This window comes from Rhodnius prolixus, unplaced genomic scaffold (genome assembly GCF_049639745.1).
Source record: "Rhodnius prolixus isolate KJV_2025 unplaced genomic scaffold, Rpr scaffold_5, whole genome shotgun sequence".
Classification (NCBI taxonomy): Eukaryota; Metazoa; Arthropoda; class Insecta; order Hemiptera; family Reduviidae; genus Rhodnius; species Rhodnius prolixus.
In genome coordinates, this window is record NW_027411624.1 from 17,521,328 (window position 1) to 17,542,280 (window position 20,953).

Consider the following 20,953-nt stretch of genomic DNA (forward strand, 5'->3'; position numbering starts at 1 on the left):
ACAAGCAAGTATGGTAAAAGAAAAACGAAATAAAAGAAAATCATGAGTGGAGAAGGCACCCAGTGGTGTCACTCCAGTAACGTGCTTTGCTCTCACGATAGAGTAGATCACGAGGCCATCTTCTCTTCAATCTTCTTAGAGGATTACCTGGTAATGTGGAAGAAGATAGGTGTTCTATGAGATGGTTAGGATGAGCTGCTGTAGAGGAATGAAAATTTGAGAAAACGATTGTTAGCAAGAACTGTAATGAAAGGGATTTTGAGGTCATTATGGAGTTTTCGAAATATTTTTGACTGTAATGCCTGGAGGCGTAGTGAGCTGGAACGCTTAGTCGATCCTCATACTTCGATGCCGTATCACCAAATAGGTCGCAGTAACAGTAGATATAAGGGTCTTTTGTTATGTAGGTTAAGTTTCGAACGTTTGTCAAATAGTCTGGCGAGAAGTTTTGTAGCGTTGGTTAGTTTCTTGTCTTTTCAGTCTAGTATGGGGATTCCATATCAACCGTTTGTCTAGGTACAGTCCAAGGTAGCGTACTTTTACCACAGTTGGTATAGGAGTTTGGTTCAAGATGATGGGAGGTTGGATTTTTCGTCTTACTGTAAATACTATAAATTTTGATTTCGTAACGTTAGTTTTTTTTTTCCACTTTGTCTATATATCTTGATTGACTGATTGGTACGCTGTGTGTCTAGCAACCCGATCTATTTGGGCAGCACCCTTTGTTTTGTTTTACAATCGATTCTCTCTCTCTCTCTCTCTCTCTCGCCATTTGATAAGCCAGTCCTGTAAGTGGTTGATGTGTGTTTGTAGAGCTCGTGTAGCGATAAGAGGATCGGAATGAGGAGATAAGATTGCAGTATCGTCAGCAAAGGTGGAGAAGATGGTATTTGGATGTTGAGGTATGTCTGCTGTGTATAAGGAGTAAAGAAGAGGACCTAGGACACTGCCCTGAGGGACACCAGCTCTTGCTAGATGGATATCAGAGTCTGCTGCTCCACAGTTGACTCTGAAATATCAAATCTTTTAGGTAGGATTTGAGGATGAGATAGTAATTATGAGGAAGAATCTCCCTTAGCTTAAACAGTAGTCCCTCGTGCCACACACTGTCGAACGCCTGAGCGACGTCAAGGAAAACACTCGGGCAATACTGCTTTCGCTCGAGGAAGGTAGCAATAGTGCCTTCAACGCGAAGCACCTGGTTAAAAAAAAATAAATTTTTGTTATTATTACACAACTAGATACATCTTAAGAGGGTCTGTGCCACACATCATTGGAGAGAGATGATGTATATAATTAAAAAAGCATATTCAGTAAGAAATGTACCCATAATTAGGAATAAAAATTAATGTATAATAATAAAAGACAATAGTTATATTATTCTATTGAAGAAGCACTATACAGAATACTTGAATAAATTTGAAGCTAAAGTTTGAGCTCTTGGTCAGTCAGGTAAGTAATATTTTACTAGGCACTGCAGCATTTGGAAACATGAATATTTAAAATTACTTAAATTTGCTCTCATTTCGGGCAGCGTAACTTCCTTTATCGTAACTATCTTCTGGCTGCATAACTCCTCTAAAACATTTAAACTTTTGACCTGATTTTTTGTGGAATAACTGAGTTCTCGCATGGAACAATAGAAATATGTATTGTTATAAGTTTAAATCGCATATTCTGAAATATGTTATTATAAAATGAAATAAATATTTTTAAAAAAACAAAGAAACAGATATTTACTCCACCAAATTAACGGATTCAAGGATTCAATCATACAGAGGCTAACCAAAAATAGTTGTTTTGTCACCTGGTTAAATATAAAACATTTTTTATTTTTTGTATGAAGAATGAAAATCTGATTTACAGAAAAAAGATCGAAGAAGTTGATGATGGGTTTGGTTAAAAATAAAAATAGAACAAGCACAAAATATTCGTCCGCAGTGTTAGAGAGAAGACGAGTTAGAGGTTGGTTACAGAAACCCAACCCATGCCCTACATTGGGCGACAGTATCTTACCCAACCTCGCTGTATCTGGTGGTAGCATCCTGCTACGTTAGGATTCCGCGGACGGACGAATAGAGATAGCAAGAGACTGGAGGATGCTAGGGGTCACAGCGATAGAGCGGGGAACACTGTTCCCCTTTTCAAACTCCTTGAAACAATCCCAGTATGAATTTCATGAAGTTATACGGTCAATCGGTGTTCGCCCGCTGTCTCTATCATTCTCTTGCACTCCTTCCACCTACCACTCTTCTACTAGCAACCAAAACCTTGCCCGAAGAGACCAGGGGAAGTAAGGTCTTGGGTAAGCTAAACGCTTATTGCTCTATGAATTATTAACCATTTCCTTGCCTGTTTGTGATTCATTGTACTTCCCTTTCCTATAGCATCCACTCACCAAGGAACATCCTACCATCCTTCTGTATCTAGTTCATACTTGTTCTTCTTGCTCCACAGGAGCTTCTATAATTTTATATTCATTACTCCTCAATGGACCATGACATTTTCCATACATCTCGTATGTAACTTCTTGCCAATTTTTACATAACCTATCATTGAATTTTGCTCATATCTATTGCATACACTTGTATTCAATTCTTTTTCTTATACCAATCAATCATTTAAGCTTTATATAATTTATATTTCCTCGCTATAAGAAGAATGTTTTGATCGGGAGAAGATTCGAACTTGAAGATTTCCCTGGATATACTGTTATGAACTCTTGAAAACAAAAAACAAATGGAAAAGGTAAACATACACTCCTTGTTACAGCAAAAACTGAATATCTAAGGCAGTGATGGTGAACCTATGACACGCGAGCTCATTTTTGGTGACGCGCATCTTTAAAGATAAAAAAATTTCATAATTCAAATAGTATTTGTCTCTCAAAACGGCCAGAGTTGGTTATTAATAATAATTTCATATTCCTGTTAATAAACATTAATAAATAAAAAAAAAAAAAATAATAATTTCAATGAAATATGTAAAACAAGTCTCTAAATGTAAATCATTGGTTTCATAATTTTAGTTTTTTGTATTTTAAATGGCATTACTAGCCGACCATGTGCGGTACCTTGGAATGTTCCTAGACAAGAGACTTACCTGGAACCCCCATACGAGACTTAAACGTACCGAACTAAACAAACGATACAAACTTCTAGCCAGACTACTCGACAAACGCTCAAAACTCTCACTACAGAACAAACGACGACTCTATACAGCTCTTCTCACACCAATATGGACTTACGGACTCGAACTTTACGGAACAGCTAAAAAATCAAAAATCAATAGACTGCAAACACTCCAATCCAAAATACTCCGCCGCATAGTAGACGCTCCATTCTATGTTAGCAACCACACCAATACATACAGATCTCCAAATTCCACTCATCTCCGAACTTGCCAAAATCCGATATAAAAATTTTCATCTCGTTTCATCCCAACTCTTTAGCTGCAAACTTGTCTACAACTACACTACCCTCCAATCCTCGAAGACGGCTGAGGCGCCGTTGGCCCCGTGACCAACTGGGTGACTAATGGCGGCCATCATTGGATGACCGTCATTCACGTCTGACACGTTAATTATTTAGACACTTATCGCATTTACTTATTTTACCCTGTAGGTACAGGTGTGAATTTCATTAAAAGAATTAATAATAATTAAAAAAAAAATGACATTAAACAAATAATTAACTCAAAAAAAATTATAAATATTTCTATTTTTATTTTAGTCTTTAATTTTGTGATGTGGTTCACGCCACAAAAATTATGTTTCAATTTTTCAAAATTTTGACACACCGAGCTCAAAAGGTTCGCCATCACTGATCTAAGGAAAACACAACCAACTTACTGTAATTCCAATTACAATATTTTCTTCTAATACTGCATTTTATTTTGTACTATTTGGTCCAAGATACTGTTCCCATATCCTCTCCCTATCAGATGTTTTCAATGGTTGTGATGGCTACCACAAATTGGTGTCATCATCTTCCAAGTTATGGAGGCAGTTAAAAAATTCTACAGAACTTAAAACGATGAGAGCAGAAACTATAAAAAGTCAAATTCGTATTCAATAAGAGAATCATTGGTAATAATTATAATTAAATTTGTATTTCTGTTCATAAAATCTATATAAATAAATAAATATATTATTTAATTGTACGTTTTTATTTAGGTTTAAGTAGTTTGCCGGTTTATAAAACCTTCTTTTTTTTAACTAAATATTCTTATGTTTACTTAACCGCTGCTTTAACTTGTTGTTTTCGTGGTATAAAGGGGAATCAAATTCAGTTTCTATGATATATTTTTGGAAATATTCAATAACCGCTGCTCTAATACGATAAATGTAATGATCAATCTTTTGACATTTCCATCGTAGTTAAAATAATATTGTTTTTATTAGAATAAAACAATGTATCACGAAATAATTGTACAAACAATTGATGGATCTTTATTTTCTGGGAAAGCTAAAAAAAAGGACAGAAGATAGTGAAAAAAGGAAATGTGAAATTCGTTGTAAAAAATGAAGAAAAACATTTGGGTAATAATAAATTCAATAACTTTTATGAGCATGTGTAGATGTATATAATGTATGTAGAGGAGTCTTGCAAACGAGTTTGACAATTTAAATTGTAAATTCCTGAACTCACGAACTGGTTTAGATAAAGTGAATTTTTATGTTTACATAGAGCAAGGTTAGTCTAAAGTGGCTGAGAAGAGAGATGGAATTTGATTAGGAGCGGTACGTTCATACATTCAACAACTTGAAGCTAGCAGTTCGTCTGTCCCTTTGTCTGTCGCCGAGCAAGAGAGACTGGATTTCCCTCCGCTGAACTAGATATATGGAGAGAAGTCAATTAAACATGGTGAAATTTTTGAAAATAATTTCTTTTTTACTTATAACAGTTTCTTTTACCTTTCAGTCATGAAAAGTACTCAATCCTTTGCGTTGACAAGTGAGCTACGTAGAATCAGCTTGGGTACAAACGGTTGGAATTAACAAAAGTATCAAATCCTCAAGAGACTACTTGGCAAAAGATGAAAACTGATTCTTACAGATCAAAAAAGATTCTACTCTTCCTTAATCGTTCCCGCCTGGACTTATAACAAATTTAAACTCTAAAAGTGCAGCAAAAAGTTTCCAATCTAAACTGAATAAAAAGAATCTTTCGAATAATAAATTGACCTCCTCTTTTATGAAAGCAATCTCACCATCCATAACCAAACTAGATTCCCATTTGTCGCTGACTCATCCGAATCCTGCTACATCAAATTCCACAACCTAAAGTTTAAATTAAAAAACAGGACTTGATGGATATTTGACCAACGATCATCACCTTAATTAGTGTGCAACGTAATAGATTTTTTTAGAGCTACTTAGTAATTCTAGGGTTTGACAGCTACCATTTGGTGTAGAAGTTTCCTATAAATTAGAATAACATTCCTATAAACAATTAGAAATGGTTTACTTTTTTTCCTTTCATCTGTTATAATTAAGGAACGGATTTTTATGTATTTAAAAATGCCAAAAATTTAATGAAAATATGCATTTATTTTCGTCAATTATGTGGAAAATATGCGATTTTCTTAAAATATTTTCTGGAATATTTAAGTAAAATGGACATTTTTTTTTATGAAAATGGATTTTTTTTTTTTTTGGCAAGTTATAATTATTTATACGAGAAAAGAACATTTTTACAATTTATAATAATTTATTAGGAACAGTTTCTGCTACTTGATGCAAGGCATGAGCAATACACGTCACATGAATTATCTTAGGATAAAATACCTGAATAGATTGCCCAGCCTTGACCATGTTGGGGGCAGCATCAGAGAGAAACAAAAGAACTTTTTCGTTCAAAACTCCACTGGGCCATAGGATATGCATTGAGGCATCGAAGAATCGTGAAATGGTGGAATGATTGCATTTTTCGAGAACCTCACAGTTCAAAAGGAATGGCTTTGAATCCACATCAGCATCACTGTCAAGTTTTCCAATAACTGCATTGGCAATATACCTGCCCTCAACGTCAGTGGTTTCATCAATTAACACCCAAATCGGTCCATCTTTGATATGTTCTCGAATTTTGGTTAGTGTATCTTTATAGATATCTTCCAGGTAGTTTTTCCGCAGAGTGCTCTCGTCAGGCATTTTTTTCCCAACATAGGTCTCTAAGAATCCTTTGAAATGAGGATTTTTAAGTTTGTGGAAAGGGATATCTGCTCTAACCAAAGCCCGACACAGATCTGTACTCAGAGTAGATTTACTTGATGATGGAGATGTAAGGAAGGCTTGATAGGACGTCCTCTCTTTCTTTCTGTTTTTATTCTTTATGTGCGATCCGGTGGCAATATGTTGGGTGACTTGGGAACGTTGAGAGCAAGAAACGCGCTTGTCACAAGCTGTGCAGTACAAAATGTCTCCATCACTTCGAAAAAGTTCTGCTGGAAACTCGCGAAGATATTTAGCAACCAGTTGTTTGTTTGAGGCCGATGTTCGTGGCATTTCACCCAAAAAAGAATACACTAAGTGACCGAACGATATGAATTGGACACTTCAACGAACGAGCTGAAAGAATAGACAACGTCAAAGAACTAACAAGTGCCCGTCACTGTTTAGCAGCATTCTGTGTAAATTACAATAACCATTGTACCCACTGTGATTCACAGCCCTACAGTCTGTGGTTCACAGTTCCTGTCAACCACCTCCCAATTATGAAAATATGCCCAAAATGAAAAATATGAAAAAATATGTACATATTTTGATTAAATATGTAGAAATATTTATTTATTTTAATCAAATATGTATAAATATGCGATAACATCCAAATATGTGGAAATATGTGAAATAAAAGTAGACTCAAACGGCTTAAAAAGTGTCAGTATGAATACTTCTAGTTGAAAAACGTCTGTAAATTGCCTAGAAAAAAATATGTAAATACATACGAATCCGTTCCCTGGTTATAATAGATGAAATAATGATATAATTAAAGAAAGTAAATCATCATATTTGAATAAAGTAAAAAAAATATAACAAATAAAATTAAATGGGGCATTAATTCCATTAAAAACTATAGATCAAATAAAATTCGTTCTTGTTAAGACATAAAAAGTTTTCTTATCAGCAAAGATCTCCCTAACTATAGCGATTTTAAAATTGTCTTTTTTTGGAGCAAAGGCTTTATAATCTTTGTATTTTCCCTAAATCTTAATTATTTGGACCCACAGTTTATCCGTTATCATTCTTCCGTTGCCGGATGCTGGGACACCCTTGTCAATCAGCTAGTCGAATACTAAAGAGGACATCCTTCCAAAAAGCCTTCATTCGGTGTCTTGTATTAAACTCGAAGATGGAGGTCACTGTAGTTGGGCCTCATTCAAGCCTTGGATTACTAAGCTAAGATAGCGGGTTTAAATCCAGTTTCTGCTTCTAGATTTACTCTTCCAGGAGCGGTTCGATAATGTTCTCTCGTTACAGAAAACACTGACTGGAGATCGAAAGTGCATTGAAAATAATTCAATAAACTTAGATGCATCTTTAATTTTATTTTTGTTTCCATTTTTTTGCTTTTCAATCTAATTTAATGAAATTAACGGAAACCATTATTTCCATTATCATTAATTTTATAACCTAAATGGTTTCTATACGTACTTTATAATTTAATAATGTAACTGAATGTTGTCACCATTATTGAATAATGTAATATCAGTTTTTTCACTTAAATAACTTTTAAACGTAAAAAAAATATATAATTCAGTCCACAGTTTTGCTTTTAATCAAAATCAAACAACCATATATTTAACTAAATTTTACTTATCGATCGATTCAATAAACGAAGTTACACTCTGTAATTTATGAAAATCGACATTTAAATTCCTGTATAAAATTAGTTTTACGGTATGAAGTGGTTTCCTAAACGGCTGCCGTAAACGCAAAACTATTGCAAACATTTAACAAAACTATTTTGGTGTTATATAAATCATAAAGTATTATCAACTTTTGCCTTTAGTTACGAATTTAATTGACAATTATGATTTCTAACATTCTCTAATATCTGGAGGTAATAAGCAATTGATAACTTCAGCAAATTTTGTAGATGAATAGAATATTTTTCCAGCAATAATTAGTTTTTTGTTTTAATATTTTGTGAATTTATAAGATATATTGTACTTCCGGGAAGTGCCATTAAACAAATTTCTCTGAAAAACAAAAATGTTTTTCAAATATATATTCCTTTGTAAGGATAAAGGAAATCTTTAGAGCCTTGAAGGAAGAAACAAATGGGCACCTTGAAAGATAAAATAAAACAGAATAAAATAATACATTTTATCCGTCTAGCTCGAGCTGGTGTTCTTCAGGGCAGTGTCCTAGGTCCTCTTCTTAATCCTTATATACAGCCGACATACCTCAACATCCAAATACTATCCTCTCCACCTCTGCTGACGATACTGCTATCTTATCCCCTCATTGCGATCCTCTTAGCGCTACACGAGCTCTACAAACACGCATCAACCACTTACAGGACTGGCTTTTCAAATGGAGAATCAAAACTAACGTTACGAAGTCAAAGTTTATAGTATTTACTCTTAGACGGAAAATCCTACCTCCCATCATCTTGAACCAAACTCCTATACCAACTGTGGACAAAGTACGCTACCTTGGACTGTACCTAGGACAAACGGTTGACATGGAATCCCCCATACTAGACTGAAAAGACAAGTAACTAACCAACGCTACAAAACTTCTCGCCAGACTACTTGACAAACGATCTAAACTCAACCTACAAAACAAAAGACTCTTATACCTGTTGTTACTGCGACCTATTCGGTCATACGGCATTGAAGTATGAGGATCAACTAAACGTTCCAATTCTTTACGCATTCAGACTTTACAATCAAAAATACTACGAAAACTACTTAACGCTCCATTCTATATTTCTAACCTCACCATTCATTAACGACCTTACTAAAACTAATACATTATGAATATGTACAAAACAGAACAAAAATACGAGTACACGAAGTGTCAATGTAAGGAACATTATAACCTTCATAGCAAGTAACAGTATAGAAAGGTTAAAATATGAAGGATAAAGAATGCAGGGAAAAAGGAACAGATAAAATAATACAATGTAATATTCAGGTAGGAGATTAGCTATGAGTTTAGAGTAATGGATTCCTTCCACGCAGAGATTCGTAGTTCGAATCCACCTGTTGGCCCTTAGATTGCCTGTTCGGAGGCCAGCAGCGCACTGAAAAAAATGCTCCGGGCAACAGTGACCTCAGATGTTAAAGAGCATTTCTTCTATTATCATTTAGTCCTAGAATTAGTTATTACACGATGATTTATTGAAGCACTGATCACTGTCTAGTCATTTGAGAGAAGAGTTATTTAATGTGATAAATGTTAGTAAATGATATGTTCGTTGTGTTGAATGGAATGAAAAGGTTTACGCATTAAACTGAACACGTATGAGAATGTACTAGAATATAAGAAGCAGGTTTGGTTTAGTGGTTTATAATGTAGAATTACTTCTTCATTATCCTTAAAGAAAAATTCTTTGAGACATTTGGTAATATTACAAAATCATAACTTCCAACAAAGTATTTCAATCCCACACTATATGATTAATTTTAAATTAAATTAAAAGCTCTTAGCTATTATTAAGTAATCGAAAGCTTTCAATGCTTGTCGGCAGGTGCATTTCTCAGTAATGACAGCTATTTCACTGAGACACATGTCCTTCATGTTTGTACTGTATGTATACGAGTGCAATATAATGTGGTTCTGAACACAAATTTTGCAAATAAATGGAAATTTAAATTTAGAGATGACCTTTGAATTTGGAATTTCTGTAATTTGAAATAATGCGTTATATTTTACGAAGATTAATTACTACAATTAAAGAAACAAATTATTATTATTATTAATTTAATGACTAATAAATAAACGTTGTCAAAATGTTTACGATATAATGTTTGAACACGCAGCTAAGTATGATCTTATTCTCAACTCGCAACAAGTCTAAAGGTTCTAGCACCCTTAATCATGCTGAAAGTTAGAAATGAAAGTTAAAAGAAACCAAGATATTCTTCAATACTTCTTAAAAATCATTTAACCAGAAACATTTTTCAAAAAGAATCAAAAGGAATCGAATAAAGAGTAAATTACTTAAACAGTTTGTATATTCTAAATTCAGGAAATTGGTATATGTTTTTAAGGCTACAGTTACGATGAAATACAACCCGCTTAATGGCATTAAAACTTTCACTTCATTTAAATAAGTCGTTCAGTTCTTTGATCTCTAATGAATCTTTTACAAAATGTCTTAGTCTGGGCCGTTGTTAAAGGTATGGGCATTTAGTTACAAATTGGAAGATATTTCGTTTTCTATCTTGATTGTAAAGGAAACGGAGTTTTACCCTGTTGATGTAAATATCTTTTTTAAGACGTAGCTAGTCGTTCTTTGGCCAAAAAGTCGTTCTTTAGCGCCCAATTTACTGCTGTAAAGATTGTAATGCCTGTTGTTAATTATTTAAATAAAATATGTTAAGAACAATTTACTTTTCGGAGGCATCACTCAACTTCTCAACAGGTGCTTCGCGTTGTAAATACTATTGCTACCTCCCTCGAGCGAAAGCAGTATTGCCCGAGTGTTTTCCTTGACGTCGCTCAGGCGTTCGACAGGGTGTGGCACGAGGGACTACTGTTTAAGCTGAGGGAGATTCTTCCTCATACTTACTACCTCATCCTCAAATCCTACCTACAAGAACGATATTTCAGAGTCAACTGTGGAGCAGCAGACTCTGATATCCGTCTAGCTCGAGCTGGTGTTCCTCAGGGCAGTGTCTTAGGTCCTCTTCATTACACCTTATATACAGCAGACATACATCACCATCCAAATACTATCCTCTCCACCTTTGCTGATGATACTGCTATCTTATCTCCTCATTACAATCCTCTTATTGCTACACGAACTCTTCAAACACACATCAACCACTTACATGACTGGCTTATCAAATGGCGTATCAAAACTAACGTTACAAAATCAAAGTTTATATTATTTACTCTCAGACGGAAAATCCTACCTCCAATCATCTTGAACCAAACTCCTATACCAGCTGTGGACATAGTACGCTACCTTGGACTGCACCTAGACAAACGGTTGACATGGAATCCCCATACTAGACTGAAAAGACAAGAATCTAACCAACGCTACAAAACTTCTCGCCTTGACAAACGTTCTAAACTCAACCTACATAACAAAAGACTATTATACAGCGACCTATTTGGTCATAAGGCATTGAAGTATGGGGATCGACTAAACGTTCCAATTCTTTACTCATTCAGACTTCACAATCAAAAATACCACTGAAAACTACTTAACGCTCCATTCTATATTTCTAACCTCACCATTCATAATGACCTCAAAATCCCTTTCATTAACGACCTTACTAAAACTCATTTCTTAAAATTTCATTCTTTTACAGCAGCTCATCCTAATCCTTTAATTGAACACTTATCTACTTCCACATTACCAGGTAATCCTCCAAGGAAATTGAAGAGAAGTTGGCTACGCGATCTACTCTCCTCATAAGAGCAGTATAGTGCATCTGTTCTAAAACGTTAATGGAGTGTCGCCACTGGGTGACTAAAAATTAACTATGTGATTTATATTTTATTAAAATATATTTTCCATGAAAAGGAGCTTTAGTCTTAAATTTTTTTAACAATGAAGCCATTGTCGTCCCAAATTAATATTTTGCCCAGTGATTCATAACACTACTAGCTATTCATGGAATTAATTTTAAAATATGTACTTTTTAAAAAAATTAAATTTAACAAACTTTATTTATCCTAACCCATATGGTGTCGCATATCACAGGAAAGGGCATTATATATGCTATAAAATGACACCAATCCCAAGTCTGTAGCTCAATTAGGAAAGCTTCTACAGTAATTCAAAAACACGGGGTTCCCTGTTTTTCAGCTCATTTTTGGCAACTTTACAGCCCTGTAACTCATAAACCAGTTGACATATCACAGTAAAATTTCATATTTTTCAAAGTCTATACCAATAGTAGACATGTTAAAATAAGAAAAAGTTCTGTTTGTAAAATACCTTTTAACATGGAAAGTGAACTGGATGTTGGTAAAATCTCCTTGAGTAAATTATTGGCTGAATTTAGCGCCATGATAGATGCTAAGGGACTTGCTCGTAAGGAGGATTTGGATGAGCTGAAAATTCAGTTTTCTGCCTTACAGGATGAAAATAGGTTCTTAAGAGCATCTGTTGAGAATTTACAAAAGAGAAACGATACTTTGGAATACAGATTGGAGGTGATGGAGAACGAAGGTAGAAAAAACAATCTTCTTTTTAAAGGTTTGAATAATAGGGATGTGGAAGATTCAGAATTTATATCTACGTTTTGCAAAGATGTTTTAAAGGTTCCGGTCTCGCTTCATGATATTGCAAATGTTTACAAAATAAATATTGGTAATTCGGGGAAACATTTGCTTAAAGTTACTTTCACTAGAGCTAATACTGTCCGGGAAGTGTTGAAGAACACTAAAAAGTTAAAAGGATCTGGTTTTTTTATTGACCGTGATTATTCTTTTGCCGTTAGAGCAAGAAGGAAACATCTCCTTCAATTCAGAAAGGAGTTATTACAAAAAGATAAAACCAAGAGAATCGTCCTGAGAAGGGACATTCTTTATGTTGAAGGGAAGAAATACATTTGGTGCGAACTGGATAATAAGGTGAAGGAGATGGCGAATGTAAGTGCAGATCGGATGGATTCGTCTAGTGAACGTCAGGCTGTTGTTCGTTCTGGCTCATCTTCACTGCCTGCAGCTTCATGAGATTTTGTCGTCAGTCGGAATCACATCAGTAAGATAAATAAGTGTAGTGAATTTAATGAGAATAATTTACGTGTTCTTTCATATAATGTAGCGGGTTTAAAAGCTAAATTTAGAGATCCTTTTTTTTTAAATTTTGTACATGAGTTTGAAATTTTCCTTCTGTTTGAAACCTTTTTGATTGATGATGCTGGTTGTAGTGATTATTTTGGTGATTATTATTTACACTTTGTGCCAGCAAAGAGATCTTCTATTTATGGTAGAGCCAGTGGAGGTGAGCTTTATGGGATTAGGTCATCTCTCCCAAAAAATTTATTTAATTTTGTAAGAATTGATGGGACTGATTTAATTTCTGTGAATATTTCTAATAATGCATTTTTTATTTATCCACTTTATATTAACTGTAACTCTTGGAATGATTGTTTTTCTAAAGTGGTTCAGTTTTTAGGTGAGCATAATTCTTGTGATTATATGTTGGTGGGTGATTGTAATGTTAGGATTGCATGTATGCAGTCTCTTCCCGAGGATGTGTTTATTGATAACTGTAAGTGTAAACTCTCTAGGAATTCTAAGGATGGGGTTCTAGATAAAAGAGGTACTGATTTTCTTGAGCTTTGTGAAAACTATAATTTAATTATTTTAAATGGTAGATTTCCGGGGGATAGTATGGGCGAATTTACTTATCTAAGCAATAATGGCTGCTCTGTTAATGACATCTGCTCTATTTCTTTAGACTGTTTGTCTGTTATAGATGATTTCTGTGTTTTACCTGTTAATTATTCTGATCACCTGCCTCTCAGTATTACATTAAAGTTTGCACCCTCCTCAGAAGTGTTAGTTTTGCCTTTAATGCCTCAGTTATTTTGGTCTGAGGATATGGTGGATAAATATAAATCAAATTTGGATTCTCTTCTAAGTAGTGTTTGTACTTTTCCTTCTGGGGTTCAAGATTGGCTAGACACTCTTACGAATGCAATTAAAAGTTCTTGTCCCACTTCTATAACTTCCAATTTCGTTAGAATAATCAAAAAGAAACCTTGGTTTGATGGGGCCTGCCTTCGGGCTAGAAATAGGTCTTTTAATTTGCTGAGACTCTTTCGTGCTACTGGTTCGTCATATGTTAAGAGTGCTTATCTGGAGAGTAATATGGAGTTTAAATCAGTTTGCTTGAACAAAAGGAAAGTGTATTACGATTCCCTTGTAGATTCTTGTAGATCAGTGCGGGATTCTAAGGAACTGTGGCAAATTTTTAACCAATTTAAAAAAAAACAATTTGTATGTGGTAATAAAATTTTAATGTGCGACTGGGTCTCTCACTTTGATAATCTTCTTAATCCTGTTTCAGATGTACTAGTTCATTATGCTGAGCCTTTTATCACTAATTCTTTTATTGATTCTCCTTTTACACTGGGCGAATTAAAGACAGTGGTAGCGAATTTAAGAAACAGAAAAGCTCCTGGTTTTGATCGAATCGCCTCGGAATTCTATAAAAATGCCCCTGATGTATTTTTTGAGAGACTATTGTCTTTTTTTAATTATATTTATGAAACTGGTATAACCCCGTCTTCATTTAGCAGATCTATTGTGTTTCCTTTATTTAAACGCGGTGAAATTAATGAGGTGTCTAATTATAGAGGCATTTCCTGTATAGATGTGGTTGCTAAAATTTTTACTGGTTTACTTTTAAGGCGCCTTGATAGTTTTATTGTCGAAAATGATCTTTTGAGTGAATATCAGTCGGGTTTTCGGCGAGGTTACTCCACTCTTGACAATTTGCTTGTTCTTACTAGTATTGTTAAATTAAAATTTTTAAAACGAGGTCAAAAGGTGTATTGCTTTTTTGTTGATTTTTCAGCTGCTTTTGACCGTGTTAATCGTAGGGCATTATTTTTGAAGTTGTATAATTTAGGCGTGTCCTCAAGAATGCTTACTATTCTGAAATCCTTGTACGCTGTAACGGTGTCTGCTGTTAGGGGGAATAATGGGGTCTCTGAGTTTTTTCGGGTATCTAGTGGTGTCAGGCAGGGTTGCCTGTTGAGCCCCTTATTGTTTTCTCTTTTCCTTGACGACTTGCCTGGTTGTTTGGAAGGTGGAATACGAATTTCTAATACTACTGTCAAAGTACTTATGTACGTTGACGATATTGTGCTCCTGAGCGAGAATCCACTCCAACTTCAGAACAATATTAATATCCTTAAAAAATACTGTGAACAGTGGGGTTTGGAGGTAAATCTGGCGAAGTCCAAGATTGTTGTTTTTAGAAGAGGAGGTAGGCTTTCGTCAAGGGAAAGTTGGAGATATGGGGATATGCTGATAGATGTGGTCAATTCATATAAATATTTGGGGGTTACTTTGACACCTCGCCTTTCCTTCCAAACGTACATTAAGGAGAGAGTCTTTATGGCTAAAATGGCCCTTAATACAGTCTGGTCAGTCCTTGTTGCTCAGTGCATGGTTCCCTTGTCCCATAAGTTCCAACTGTTTAATACTGTCTTCAGATCTATCGCTTGTTATGCTGCTCAGGTTTGGGGGTATGAGCAGTATGAGGTATTGGAGAAATTATTGCGTTTTTTTATTAAGAAATTATATTCCCTGCCTTCAATTACTCCAAACTTCATGCTGTATCTTGAAACTGGTGTTGATTTGTTATTTACGTTTACTTTAGGGCTCCATTTCAGATACATTTTGAAAATCCTTGAATTGCCGGCATATAGACTCCCTAGAGTAGTTGCACTAGAAATCGTTAAACACAAAACCTTTTGGTTTGGCAGCTGGATAAAACTGGCTGAAAAGTACAATCTTAATTTCTGTTTCTCCTATAATAATGTTTCATTGTGGAAGAATCAGTTTGCTATTCTGTCAAATAAAATAAAGATAGTTCATCGGGAAGTGTGTGTTGCAAGCGCCAAAGATTCTAATAGATACCTTTTTTATAGAGAGCTTAATGTTAATGCTGGTCTATTTTCTTTTTCATCTCAGACTACAGAATTAAATTTAAAGGAATTACGTTGGCTGTTTAAGATGAGATGCGAACTGCTCTATTTGAATTTTACCCCTTGGGTTGACAGGGAGGTAGAGTTGTGCTCACTATGCAATTTAAAGGCTAGAGAGGACATAGTCCATTTTTTGGCTATTTGTCCTATCTTGGCAGAATTTAGAGTGCGACACCTTGGTGTTCGTTCTCTAACTTTGCCCAATCTAAGAGAGCTTTTAAACTCTACTAACTGTCTCAATCTTATTAATTACGCTCGCTCTGCCTGGTTGTACAGATACCAATTAATTCAAGAGTTTAATTATTAGTTTATGAAGATGTTCATGTTTATTAATTTTATTTTTGTTTTAATTTTAATTTTTAATTTTTCTATTTACTTTTTCAATGAATGTACTTTATGGAGGCGAGTTTTTTCTTTTTTCTTTATCTTATCTGTAATATTATGTATTTTCTTGTTCTTTATTAATAATAGGTTTTGTTTTATACAATTATCATTTCATTAAGTCACTTCTTGTTTTATTTTTGCTTAATTATATTATATTATAAAAAGCACCTAACTTCCGGCTGACGGATTACCAAGCCGTATACGCTTTTGTTTTGTTTTCAATTCTAAAGTTTGTAATTATTTTCAATAAAGTGTCTTATTATTATTATTATTATTATTTATTATTATTAGTAGACATGTGCCAAATTTCAAGAAAATCCGAGATAGTGAGGTTCAGACCCCGTGTTGATTTGACATGGAATGACTCCACTATGTTCATACACTAAACATTTAAACTGAATACTCATTCCAAATTTCAAATTTTATTTATACGTGTCTGACGTTTTAAAATTTTGCTGAACTTAAAACGCCCACACATTACATTTCAAGCAGAGCGATAATATGCTCCCACCTTGACGACCCACTGATATTTATTTCAAAGAGAAATATCAAAGGCTAGCTTTGAGAGTGTTCTGTTAAATCAAACTGTTTAGCACAACTACGTATATTTAAAAGTGCTTTTAATTTACTAAAAATATAAAAAAGGTGGTAATAATACAGCTTTATATTTTGAAACTATCTTATTCTGAATTTAATTTGCCAAGGGCAAAGGAAAATAATTCTCATTTGAGTTGGAGCAGTCACTAGCATTGCATTACAAAGAAAAAGAGTAAAGTTGCCCCCTTTCAAAATCTCCCCCTCAACCAAAAAAAAGTTTAGTACCTCTCTCAAACAATCCGCCTAATTAGCCACCAAGGCAAAAAAACAAACATCACCAATATTAATTACGATGTAAGTTAAAAGCAAAAAAAAAGTTGTTTTGTTAGACAAAAAACATAAAAATAATAATCTAATGGTTATTTCTTCGACATTTCCCTGTCCTAATTTCGAGAGAAACCTTTAAATTTATTTAATTAAAAATGTATTTAATTCTCTACACTCATCCACCTCCACGGTGAAAAAACTTTAGAAAAATATTATAGAAGATGATAATAATAACAATTGTCTTCATTAATTAATATTTACTTTTATATTCATAAGTAACATAAAATTATAAAATTCCTTACAAAAAAAAAATAACTAAATATGAACTAAAATGCATTTAATACGTATTATAACTAAAGACATATCTTCTGGTCTTGGACCGTCTGAGTGGAGTCTTCAGACGAGAACTCAATAAATGCTCCAATAAAAATCATTATAAAGGAGCAAAATACAAATAAATAATACGAAATTGGAATTAAAGAAAAAAAAAACAAGTTCCGACTTAAATTTGTAGAGAAAAAAAGTAAAGTCTTTGTACCAAAGGACACCAATCAATAGGCATTATTCTAAATTATACTAATTCCTCAGTTGATAAGCATGATTACGACATTTTATTAAATATTTCCAAACTTTCCCGTTAATGTACACAAAGTATCTCAAACTGGGGACTAGAAAATACAGTAGTACCTCGGTTTTCGAACAACTTGACTTTCAAACAAATCGGTATTCGACCAAGAAATTCGAGAAAACATTGTCCTGAAATCCGAACAAACATTTGGAACTCGCAACACCCGAGATGAGCCGAGTTGTTTTTATATTTACACTTTTAGATCTTATTTCTTGTTTAGATACATGTTTTTACATGAAATACAAAAAATTAGGCCAGTAAAACTGGCATATTTCTTGGGCTTAGAAACGAAATAAACTACATAGTTTACATTATTTCTTATGGGATAAATTGTTTCGGTTCTCGACCAAATTGGTTCTCGACCGCACTTCCGGAACGAATTCTGGTCGAGAACCGAGGTACCACTGTATTTATTAAAGCAGTCCTTTCTTATAGAACAGCGTTTCCCAGCCTGTGGTACGCGAGTTGCTGATTGGTGGTACACGAAAAATAATCAGTAATGGCGGACATAAAAAATTAAAAAAAATAAAACATAAAAATATTATAGAAACGTTTTTCCTTTAATTCATAAAAAATATTTTAATTAATAATATTATACTGCAAAGCTGTTTATATGTACAGTAATAAGGTTAGTCTGTCTCAAGTTATACGAGAAAATATAATGGCACATTTAACAGGATTAAAATTGAGTATTTTCCAAAACTCGAAAACACAAATGATAATTGGATTTCAAACCTCCTTCTATAAAGAAAATTTAGGAAAAGCTTCATCATTATCAATAAATGATAAAGAAAATTTAATAGAGTGACAGAACTTAAATGAAAACTATATAAAAATCTGCTTAAAGATACTGATTATAATGAGTAAGCTCTATCTAAGCAACATTAAATTTAATTGGCACTTACAGGTAGTTGAATGCTTAAAAGAAATTAATTTATAAGATTTGGGCACAAATATAATAATCCTAAAGAAGAACTTTGTAAATTAATTAATAATTTTGAAGCGAAAAATATGTACGCAATTTTTAATTATTTAAACAAAGTTTTGAAACTAAGATCTTACACTTTACTAAGTTTATAAAGTGAACATGAACCTAGAACTCTTTTGTAACAGATACATTGTTTCTCTATACAAATAAAAATAATAATAATAGTAAAATAACACACTCGGAATAACCAATTTCACGAAATACAATCATTTTTACGAAGTGGTATAATTTAGCATGTGGTACACGAGCTAAAAAAGGTTGGGCAATGCTGTTAAAATTGCTGATAATATTGTGGCTCAAAATATACAAAAGATGTGCTGGCTATCACTTCCCAGAATGTACTTACATTTTTCCGACAACGGATTATGCTTTTAGAATGAATGATAAATCTAAAGGAATTAGGAAGAATGGGGAATCATAACTGAAGATTATTAAAGATTTATTAGAATTATTAATTTAGTTCCGATTTCTATAAATATCTATTTCTAAAGGTAACTAATGTATTTTGTAAGTAGACCTTATAAATATGTCTTATCTTTGCTAGAAGCAAACAGAAAGTGAAATGGAAGTTAGAAAAATAGATTTGTAAGGAATCTAAAGGGAGAAGTAAGAATGATGTAAGTAGATTTGAGCTACCTTAGATTGAATTTATACGAAAATAAACTCTATTAGAGTTTGCTAGAGCTGTGAATGTGAACACCATGCCGAACTAGACTTAGAGTTTCAGAGTACAATATTTCCCTTGTTTATTTCGTTTTGTTTGCTATACTTTTTCTAAAACTACCATCATATTCAATCTGTACCTTATCAGTTACATAATGCCAGAAGCAAACATTTATTTTAATGATTAAATTATTCTTTGTTTCCTTTTTTTTATTGATTTTGTTTTGGGACAGTTTTGTGATTTTAAAAAAATTATGACAAATAAAATCGAAAAATTAAACAATTTCCTCACTTATCCCCTTCAACATCCGGACCAGAAACACTTAGATTCTTTGGGACATCCCATAGAAAGAGTGGGAAGCCTAAAGTTGGGATGAGCACTGTTTAAAGCCTTAAAATCTAATTAGGTACTCTATATCCTCTGGTACCGCACGATTTAGTCTTTGAGGGCCAGTCAAATGCTCTCTCTCAAGGTCGCTTGAGCCAGGGAAGGCTATTTACGTTAAATAGATCATGGAGGCTTCGTTTTCGATTGACACCCCTAAGCCATCTACGTACTCCTAGGCATGGGTCGCAAGATTTCTTGGTGAAGAAAGGGAAGTAACAGTCTGGGATATCTCGGCTCCACGCTTCTGTCCCACTCACAAACAACCCAGATGTCTTGAATGACTTTCTTTACCTACCTCTTCCGGTAAAGTGGCAAGTCCTCCACGGTTTCCGTTCGCCTGCTCCTACAAGAAGTATTCCAAGTGGTACTACGCGAAAGTAGACATCAGATTTTGCTCTCACTTAAGGTGCCACGAAAGTAAATTCTAAGTGGACATTAAATGTTCTACGTGTAGCCATTAGCCGCATCAGTTTCCGGAAAGTATCTTGTATAAAAACAAAAGTAGTGAAAAATACTGAATAATTGATAACGAACTCTATCTCTTAAAAGTGAAACACATGTTTCCGTTTTATCGTTAACATTATTAAACCTAATGTATTATCAAAATAAAATGCCCTTAAAAATTAGAATAGAACAAATTACGAAAAGAATCAACATAATTTTTAAGAAATTAAAAGTTAGAAACAAAAACTCACTAAAATTGTGGTGCGATTCAAAATGATAGCAGGTCAACAATTTGCTTCTAAAAAATTAAAAGGAAATTGTATTACCTAACATCTGTACTGCAATTAAGGGTACTAATAATTCTTAAAGACCAATAAAAACGTACTGCAGGGTACTTTTTTAATGGTACTTTTTCTTTTTTTTGTGTGTGTAGAGTAAGTAAAAGAAGTTTAACACTACACAAAGCACGATGTGAAGAACTGTGGAAGGAGAAAAACCAGAAATAAGTGGTACCAAAGCTTAAAGAGGCTGAACATACAGGGTGTGGGCTCTTGAAAGAGGTTTTTACCACAATGTCAACATCGTGATCGTCCTTATCAACATCAAGTTCTTCTCCATTCTTTTCATGGACGGTAAAAGTTTGCTCTAGTTTTCTTCGGTTCAGGTGGGCTGCAGAAGATATCCTCAACATCCATATTATCACCAGATTAAATAAAACAAGTTACACGAAAGAAATGCTTAG

At 33.9% G+C, this 20,953-nt stretch overlaps 1 protein-coding gene across 3 annotated transcripts in view; it reads right to left on the bottom strand.

The window, feature by feature from the left end:
• Positions 1–20,953, bottom strand: part of LOC141458465 (lachesin-like) — a 381,486-nt gene that overhangs the window by 204,154 nt on the left and 156,379 nt on the right. The window contains exon 1 of one of the 3 annotated variants that reach the window (XM_074136462.1): positions 5,789–6,062. The exons of the other annotated variants lie outside the window; for them this stretch is intronic. The gene's annotated coding sequence lies outside the window, so the exon portion shown is untranslated. Of the gene's footprint in view, positions 1–5,788; positions 6,063–20,953 lie in introns of those variants that run through there. 3 annotated transcript variants of the gene reach the window in all.